The sequence below is a fragment of the Carya illinoinensis genome, chromosome 10 (assembly GCF_018687715.1).
Source record: "Carya illinoinensis cultivar Pawnee chromosome 10, C.illinoinensisPawnee_v1, whole genome shotgun sequence".
NCBI classification, from domain to species: Eukaryota; Viridiplantae; Streptophyta; class Magnoliopsida; order Fagales; family Juglandaceae; genus Carya; species Carya illinoinensis.
The window spans coordinates 23,723,505-23,731,577 of NC_056761.1; the positions used below are offsets into that span (position 1 = coordinate 23,723,505).

Consider the following 8,073-nt stretch of genomic DNA (forward strand, 5'->3'; position numbering starts at 1 on the left):
AATTTAAAAGAAGTTCATGCCATTATGACAAGAAGTGGTAAGTCCTTACACATCCCAACAACTGATAAGCAAGAGGATGTTGAAGAGGAACAAAGCAATGATAGCACCGAGTTCCCCAAGGATGCCGAGGTAATCAAGAGTCCAGTTAAGGTACCATTTCCTCAAGCTTTAAAATCTGGTATGCGAACTTTGGATCCTAGTAATGAAATCTTGGAGAACCTCAGGCAGGTAAAGATTAACCTTCCTCTTTTGCATGTTATTAAACAAGTTCCCACTTATGCAAAAGTTCTTAAAGATTTGTGTACAGTTAAGAGGAAGCACCATGTTAAGAAGACAGCATTTCTGACAGAGCAAGTTAGTGCTCTAATTGAGCAGCGAATTCCTCCCAAGTACAAGGATCCTGGTTGTCCAACCATTGCATGTAATATTGGGAATCATGAGTTTGGGCAAGCCTTGCTAGATCTAGGAGCTAGTGTTAATTTGATGCCTTATTCCATATATTTGCAGCTTGGTTTGGGTGAAATTAAGCCTACTTCTGTCGTGCTTCAGTTGGCTGATCGTTCAGTTAAGAAACCGAGAGGGATAGTTGAGGATGTTTTGATCCAAATTGACAAGTTTTATTATCCTGTTGATTTCTTAATTTTGGACACTCAATCAGTTATTGAGTCTAACTCTAAAGTTCCTCTCATATTAGGTAGATCTTTCCTTGCTATGGCTAATGCACTTATAAATTGAAGGAATGAGTTGATGAAGTTATCTTTTGGAAACATGACCATTGAGGTTAACATTTTCCATATTGAGAAGCAGCCAACAGATGATGAGTGCCACCAAACGTATATGATTGATGCACTCATAGACAAGGGAGTTCACACAACTCATGATTTTGATCCCCTTGAATATTCCCTTGTGAATTCTGAGTTTAATACATCTGTTAGTGATTCATCTGATGTTATTGATATTTGTGTTGTTTTTTATGAAACTCAGGATTATGGCACACAGGTTTGGCAACGGAAATTTGAGGAGTTGCCTAAGAAATGTGGAAAACAGATTCCTGTAAGTATGAAAGCACCAAGAGTTAAATTGAAATTTTTGCCTAAGTCTAAAGTCTATAAGGTTAAAATGAAAGCGTTTCATGATAAAAGTATTCTTAGGAAGAGGTTTAAACCTAATGACCGAATATGCTTATATGATTTTGGATCTCACAAGCACAAAGGAAAACTTCGGTTTAGGTGGACTGACCCATTTCTAGTGAAAAATATTTTTGTAAATGGGGTGGTAGAAATAGAAGATCCTAAGGATGGTCGGATCTTTAAAGTAAATGGTCAACGCCTTAAAATATTAATTGATAGGCAAGTTCCGGAAGTGGAAGACATTCCACTTGTGGATCCAGTCTATCAACCTTGACCACACCACCAAGGTATGTGTTTCTTTATTTATTTTGTTTTGCTTTGTTTTGTTTTTGTTTTTTCTTATTTTCTTTCTTTTCCTTTTTGTTTGCTGTTGTTTTCTTTATTTTTGATTGCAGGATAGTTTCATTTCGTCATTTCAGATTACCATCTTTGGTGTTTAGGGAGCTACCCACATCACTCATCAGGTGTATTCTACCATTTTCAGTTACTCCCCATTCAATTTTGATTCTTAAACATTGAGGACAATGTTTCATTTAAGTTGGGGGTGGTGGTGCAAATTCAGTTTTTAAAATGCTTGTTGGAACACTGTGGCATATTTTCATGTGTCAATTTTTTTTAATTTGCATCACATGTGCATCATTTTCACATGTGTACTCATTCTCATTCATAGCCATCTTCGTGAATTCACCGAACCCATCAGATCATTTTTTGCTGAAACATTCACAGAATCCTTAATACACTTATCCAAGTTTTGTGGTAAGATGGTGGTTTGACACATGTAGCTAGAGAACTCTTTTGCTTAAATTTTCATGTGAGTTTGGAGAGGATTGAGAGCATACAAATGCAGTAAATTGTGATAAGCGTTCATTGATCTGTTGAATTGGGCACTTCTTTTGAGAATATCATTACATGGTTTGCAGTACAATGGTGGATATACTTGGGATATGACGAAGGTCAACTTAGGATTAACGTTTGAGCCTTTCAAGCTATCCTTTCTATCATAGACCCCTAGTAGCCAACTTTGAGCCAATAAAACACTTGTAGCTTTTTCTTTTCATATGCTCATATCATCCATGTCTCTCCACATTGGAGTATAACCTATACACAGATTTTCTTACCCTTTTTACTTCCAAGTGTATACTATGTGTGGAATTTGTATTTTCTTTCTTTAATTTTATCATTTTCAATTAAAAAAAAAAAGAGAAGAAGAAGACGACGGAAAAAAAGAGAAGAGTACAAGTTGCAAAGTGTTCAATTGAGTGAGCTCCAACAAAAAAAAAAAAAGTTGGTATAGATGGAAAGAATACAAAAGTGGCATGTGTTTATCCATCAAATTGTTGAAAAAAAAAAGGAAGAAGAAGGAAAAACATTATTATTTGATGATCTGAAAAGTTGGAGAGTATATTAAGTGAGAAATGTGGTCTATTGAGATATTTAATAGAATTCCATTTGTATGTACTTGGAAGTTTTTGAATCCCTTTCATTATTTTTTTTCATATAACCCCAAAACCAAGCCACATTACAACCTTTTGTGTTGACCATTCTGATCCTAAATAAGCTGTTGAAAAAATTGATGGAAGTCTCATTTGTTAGTGTTCCTATCATAAGATCAATATTTGCTTGTTGCTTGTACATAATTGCCTAATTTTTCATGAGAGTGTATATACACCAATTGTCAACTCCATAGAGAGAGCCCTTACAGGAAACACTATTATACCCGTGAGTTATGGAGTTGAACCTTTTACTTAAGATGTTCTTGATGTTGCATGTGTTAAGGTTAGTGGTACGATGGTTATGGCTTGGAGAATACACACACACTCTATGGATTGCTATAGGTGGATTGATCTTGATGGGTTATTGGATTCCTTAGATTGTTTTGATATGTGAATCTGAAAAGTGTGACTTGATGGCCTTTATGTGTGATTTTCTTTGGTCTCTTTCGTTGTTTTGACATGAAAATTACTAGGGACTAGCAAGGAGTAAGTTGGGGGGTGTGATGAGTGTGCGAAAGTGCACTCTATATACCCTATTATTGGACTAAAATACTAAAATGTGAATAGAAATCATAGGAATTAATGTGTATTCTTAAATTGAATTTCTATTTACGTTGGGATACTTCTAAGCAGTTTTTTTTATGTCTAATTTCAGAGTTTATAAAAGAGCAAGTCAAACTCAGCCAAATTCAAAGGAGGACATTCATGGGATTTGAGAGCAATTTGGAAGAAAAGAAAAAGAAAAAAAATCACAAAATGAAACCACAAGAAGTCCAAGTCCGAAATTCGCTAGGAGACAGTGTGGACATACTTTAGTCTTTTGACTGTATCTTTTTACTCATATATCGGATTGATGCAATTCTTGATGCATTAGAAAGCTATCTTAAAGGTCTATAACTTTGTCTCTAATAAGGATTTCCAAATTCGAATTCCTGAAGGCTGTACGTGGCTACCAAGATAAGTCCTAAAATTTAGGCGATTTTTTTATGCGGAAATCAAGAGAATATTAGGGTTTCTTTCTTACCCTATATAAGCATATCATTAGCACGAAATGGAGAGGAGGAAGAGGCACATGAGGCAGATCTGAAGAGAGGAGAAAATCACTTCCATGGCCACCGTTCGCTTCAGTTTTCTCTGGAGATTTTTGTTATCCATTATATTTATGGGTAACTAAATTCTCAAGTAGGGTTATGGATGAACTTGCACATTAGATGGTATTTCTAATTTATTCTTAATTCATGTATTTGATTTTCAATTGCTAAAACTCTTTTATTTTATCATTCTCAATTCATCGTTGATATTTTCTTCTCCGAATAATCATATAATTTATTGTGTTTATGGATTCAGTCATGCTTTTTCTATTGAATGGATTAGTTCTTTGATTATGTTTGGATCAATTATTTATCTATATTGATTTAGTTTTTTGCTGCAATATCGCTTCCTGAGTATATTGTCGTCATTGGATTTTATCAATAGGGGTAGTAATTCACGTTTTTTAAAAAGTGGTGAATGTTTTTCAAAGGGTTACATTTGATTTAAGTCTGGTTTATAAATCTATACCTTCCGATTGGGAATTACGGAATTGAGTTCCTAATTGAGTTATCCAATGAATTAAGAATAATTAAAATACCAGATTTGTGCAAGGGATTCCCGACGCTTTACTATTTGTTAAATTTGAGTACTTTTTCTGTTAATCACTTTGCTTCACTTGAATTTACATTTAAAATTAATCTTTGTTCTCTATTACTTATTTAATATTTTTTCTTTAGTTTCTTTGTTCCTCTTGCTATTCTTTTAATTTGTCTCCCTGTGGAATCAACACCCCAAAGCTGTGCTACAACTACCGCGTTATTCTTGGGGCATAATCAAGCTGTCAGGCGCCGTAGCTATGATACTATATCGCTCTTCTATAACTGTCAGGTGCCGCAGCTATGATACTATATCGCTCTTCTGTAGCTGTTAGGCGCCGCATAACTATGACACTACATAGCTCTTCTGTAGCTATCAGGCGCCGCAAAACTATGATACTACATCGCTCTTCTGTAGCTGTCAGGCGCCGCAGCGATGATACTACATCGCTCTTGTCTCTTGTAGAGAAATGCTTCACAAGAGATGATTCGTCATAATTTTTTCTATAAAAGAATTATTCAGTTCATCTTCTTTCGCATATCATCTTCTTCACTTTTCTGAATTTAGTCTGCATTCTTACTCTGCAATCTCTTTCCGCTTTCTCATTTTGCAATGGCTCAGCAATCTTCTCATTACCAATATATGAGGTATTCTGCACCTCATTCACCAGTTGTTTCTGTTTCTTTCGTAGGTGCTATAATGCAATCCAATAATGATCTGACTAATAAGTCAGATGATGAAATTATCTACGAGCTTGTGAGTCTTGACACTCGATACTCATCAACCATTGTCCCATATTCTCAGCGACTACAATCCAGGACTGGTAGGGTTGACAAATTCCATGAGAATATTTCTATCATTCAGCGGCTTCTTCTGGAATCCAACATGAAGATAGAAGCACTAAAGCGAGATAATAGAGATTTAAAATTTTTGCTTAAATCTTCTTTTCGAGTGGCTACTCCTTTAGATAGGAGGGGCATGCAGATTTTTGAAGAGTAAGAGCGTTTAAAGATTGAGGCGAAGAGTCTCAAATTTCTGTAATTTTACTTCGAGATAATAAAATAATACTTCACAAATATTCATATTTGTGTTTCTATCTTCTGGTAGATATTTTATGTGCTCCATTTTATTTCTCCTTTAATAATGCACATTTCTTACAAAATCTTAATATAAATCTGAAATACTAATTATATTTAAGATATGGTATTTCAGATCTAATAATTTCATTCATCTCCCCCTTGAATGTTCTCTAAATCTCAATTGAAGATTCTCATTTTACAAATTTTTTAGTTACAGTTCACTTGTAAAATCTTTGCTTGTTATTTGGGAAAATTCCAGGATATCAAGATATCAACAATCATGACAGTAATGCTGCTCTCCTTCTAAACAGGTTGATTCACATGAATAATCTCAGTTGCTTCAGTATACTGAATGAAATGTACTTATTTCTTCTGTTCTTTATTTTAGGGCATTTCATAAGTTTGAATTTGACGATGTACGAAAACTTGCTGCTGAGCTTTGTGGTCGCATTCACCCCCAAGTATCAACAACTGTGCCCAACCTTGTTATTAGTGCATCTTATTTGGCTTATGCTTGAGAGTATTTGATTATTTGATTATGGTTTTTTTTTTTTTTTAAGTTTCCGAATTGATGTAATTGGTGTTGGTTTTACTTTCTGGAAGCAATTATTGATTTCTCATTTCTACTTGTGGTTTTAATTGCGTGTCTTCTCATTTTCATATTCAAATACTTTTTGACTCTGCCTTTGATTTATTAGGTTCTATTTCCAATTCTTTGCACCCAGTTAGAGCATGCAGCAGTTCTCAGGATATATTGAAGATAAAAGCTCGTTTGTTTTCAGTTTGCACTTCTCTTATGGTAATAATCTTATGGTAATAATTATGGGCAGGTATATTGTAGTTGATGTTTGCTTCAGAATTATACAGTATGGAAATAAAGGAAACTTATAATCAAATGAAAAATCTAAACAGGGACTATTTGAAGGCACAAAAGCATACATGAGTGAAGATGGACGCCTTCTTCTCTTCTGTCCTCTTCTGTCCAAAACAGAATGCAATTTGCATGAAAATGGGAGCTGAAAGAATGTGCATGCCATCAACCTCCATTGATCAATTTGTAGATGTTGTGAAGCAAACTACCATGGTCAAATAAGCGTTGGGTTTTGTCTATCTTAGAGAAAATGCCCAAGACTTATGCTGCATTGATAGTTCTATTGTTTTATGAGTTACATCTGTCAGTGGAAGTTTAAACATATTTTTAAATATATGAATTTATTTTAATACAATTGTTGTGTTTTTCTTTTATACTATTATTTGCTTTCATAAAAAAGTTTTACGTTTATATTTTGCCTCCACTAGGCAAACGTCCGAAGGACGTTCCCTCTCCTAGTATATATATAAATGTGAATCCGGATGCTAAAGTTTTTTGTCCAACTTTTTTTTTTTTGAATTTTACCCTTAGTTCTATTGTTAAATTATGTCCTCATTATTTTTATCTTTCCAATCTCATCCCTATGTTATATCCAAATTCAACAAGTTTTATTTGTTTTTTGGCTTCGCCGCCTAACTATTATTAACTATTTACATTTACGATCTTATCTTCATCTGTCAAATTGAAACCACCTCTAATATGAAAACTTAATATTTTCGTTTCATTTGTGCTATCTGTATTCTCACTTGCTTCAAAGAAAAATATTCGTGTGTTTCAATTTGCTTCACCTCGTGAATCTTGACAATCTTGGTATGCTTCTTCTTCTTTCATTCTCTCAGTGCTGTACGAGTCAATTTTATTGTGTTCGAGTGTTTTTCGCTGTCATGTATATGCGCATGATGTGATTATAGTGAATTTTTAATATATTATGTATACACATAAATATATACATTTATAATAACATGTATTACTAATAACATGTAATACTAATGTATAATAACATTAATATATTTTCTAAAGAAAAAAGAACATTAATATATAATAGCATATAATACCAATGTAGAATAACATTAATTTGTACAATGATTTGTTTTTTCAATTTTGGTTATGTTTTAGTAAAATTAAAATTTAAAAAATATATATTTTAAAAAAAAACTAAAATCTAGAAGCCTAATCCGATTAGTTAGAGTTCAAAATTGTCAAATTAAAATTTTAACTAGGCTAAGAAAAAAATTCAATAAAAAAGTTCAAATCTAACTCCGTTTTGAGAAGTTGGAGCCAGAGGAAGATTGGAAACTATACGAATGAGAGTCGAAATCGTTGAATTTGACGTTCAACAAAGTAAGTTGGAGGTAGGTCTAACTCCGATCTCGACATTTCGGCAGCCATAATTGCATGAATCGATGAAAGGATGGGATAAATTTTCTTAATTAGGTTTAGTTATTGAGATGAGAATTTTTAATTTTAAATAAAAGTTTAAAATATTATTTTTAAGTATTATTATTATTTTATGATTTAAAAATAAATAAAATTAAGATTTAAAAAGTTAAATTTTTTATTATATTTTAAATAAAAATTAAAAAATTATAATAATAAAATAAAATAGAATAAAATTTTATGTTTCATTCTTACCCACCAAAACTGACCTAAGACTAGACATCGCATCCAAGTTTCTACTTTATTTTCAAAAAATTTACTCGACTATGTGGCCTTCTACCTCGAAACAATCACATCTGATCGTGACGTAATTAATTGCTTTTTGGACGACTTTGTGGGAGTACTACAAAGGTTTTTATAAGTTGCAGTCGCTACCAAAAAGGCTCGAAGAGATTTTTTTTTTTTTTTAAAATAAAAAAATAAACTCACTGTAA

General features: G+C 33.0%; 1 long non-coding RNA gene across 1 annotated transcript; it reads left to right on the forward strand.

Moving 5' to 3' along the window:
- The first annotated feature begins 5,601 nt into the window (after window positions 1-5,601).
- Window positions 5,602-6,084, forward strand: LOC122279109. The gene is made up of 3 exons (XR_006229462.1): window positions 5,602-5,642; window positions 5,720-5,792; window positions 6,030-6,084. It is a non-coding gene; the product is annotated as an uncharacterized LOC122279109 (long non-coding RNA).
- Window positions 6,085-8,073: the final 1,989 nt, after the last annotated feature.